General features: G+C 55.1%; 1 protein-coding gene across 1 annotated transcript in view; it reads left to right on the forward strand.

Annotated features, from left to right (window-relative positions):
• Positions 1 to 393: 393 nt before the first annotated feature.
• POU5F1 (POU class 5 homeobox 1) overlaps positions 394 to 1,710 on the forward strand; it is a 29,094-nt gene continuing 27,777 nt past the window's right edge. Inside the window, exon 1 of the mRNA XM_011944984.1 lies at positions 394 to 501. The gene's annotated coding sequence lies outside the window, so the exon portion shown is untranslated. The remainder of the gene's footprint in view (positions 502 to 1,710) is intronic.

The raw sequence follows: 1,710 nt of genomic DNA on the forward strand, positions 1-1,710 counted from the left end.
TCAAGAGATTGTCCTGCCTCAGCCTCCCGAGTAGCTGGGATTACATGTGCGCGCCAGGGTTTCGCCATGTTGGCCAGGCTGGTCTCCTACTCCTGACCTCAGGTGATCCGCCCGCTTCGGCTCCCACAAAGTGCTGGGATTACAGGCGTGAGCCACGGAGTCGGATCTCAAACCCCAAATTCTTAAGTATGGGTGAGCCCAACCACCCCTCCCACTGCTGAGGAGAGGCACTTGGTCGGACTGGATTTAACCCAATGGGAGTCAAGAAAAAGGTCAAGTCCCGCCTCCATAGCAGCTCCGGTCCAATGGGAGCCTCCCGGTATGTTCAACTGGGAGCTGGGCCGTACTCCGCTGGCTGGGAGCACTGCCTGTGATGTCCACGGGACTGGTGGCCCGGGACCTGGACCTGAGCGAGAAGCACCAACCCTGGCCGCCCGCCCTCTTGCACCCCGCCTCGTCCTACTGCTGTCCTTGCTGGTGACGGTTCGTTCCGGAAGTCAGGCCAGTGAGTGCGGGACTCTGCTCCGCTCTCCATACCTGCTAAGTATCCCCCTCCCCCATAACGTCTGACCCCTGCAGCCTGGCAGCGAGAGTCCAGCCCTCCGGGGAGACTGAGGCCGGGTGCCACCACCACCACTGGAGGCCTGACGATGCCTTACGCGGGTGCTGAGTCGTAGGGGGACTTAATTATGTAGCACTTCCCCCCTTCCCCTGAGCCATAACCTTCCCCAAACTGTGGCCTTTATGAGGCCCCTTGGGAGCGCTTTTTGGAGCCCAGGGAGGTCCTGGGCGATGGAGGTTGCACGATAAAGTCAGGCTTAGCGGGTAGGTAGGGCTTCCTCTGAAACTGGTTATCTCTGGTAAGTAATTGTCCCATGTCTCACGCTTGAATATTAACCTTGGCTGTAGGAGGTCCTTATGCCTATAATCCTAGGACTTTGGGAGGCCGAGCTGGGCCGAGGATTGCTTGAGTGCAGGAGTTTGAGACCAGCCTGGGGAACATGACGAAAACCTGTCAATACAGAAAATACAAAAAAATTAGCCAGGTGTGGTGGTGCACGCCTGTAGTCCCAGTTACTCTGGAGGCTGAGGTGGGGGGATCATTTGAGCCTGGGAGGCACAGGTTGCAGTGGGCCTCATGATTGTGCCACTGCACTCCAACGTGGGTGACAGAGTGAGACCCTGTCTCAAAAAAAAAAGGAGCCAATGGTAGCAGCTATGTTTGTTAAAAATATGCATATATACACATATACGTGTGTGTGTATATTTATATTTGGAGACGGAGTCTCATTCTGTCGCCAGGCTGGAGTTCTGTGGCACAATCTCGGCTCACTACAACCTCCACCTCACGGGTTCTAGCGATTCTCCTGTCTCAGCCTCCTGAGTGGCTGGGATTACAGGCATGCACCACCAGGCCCAGCTAAGTTTTGTATTTTTTTAGTAGAGATGGGGTTTCGCCTCGTCGCGGTTTTTAACCCGGACTTAAAAATATATTTTAACGTGGCCGGGCACGGTGGCTCACGCCTGTAATAGACTTTGGAAGGCCGAAGCTGGAGGATCATGAGGTCAGAAGATCGAGACCATCCTGACTAACACGGTGAAACCTGGTCTCTACTAAAAATACAAAAAATTAGCCGGGCGCGGTGGTGGGGGCTTGTAGTCCCAGCTACTCGGGAGGCTGAGGTAGGACAATGGTGTGAACCTGGAAGG

The sequence above is a fragment of the Colobus angolensis genome, unplaced genomic scaffold (assembly GCF_000951035.1).
Source record: "Colobus angolensis palliatus isolate OR3802 unplaced genomic scaffold, Cang.pa_1.0 Scaffold238, whole genome shotgun sequence".
In the NCBI taxonomy this organism is placed as follows: domain Eukaryota; kingdom Metazoa; phylum Chordata; class Mammalia; order Primates; family Cercopithecidae; genus Colobus; species Colobus angolensis.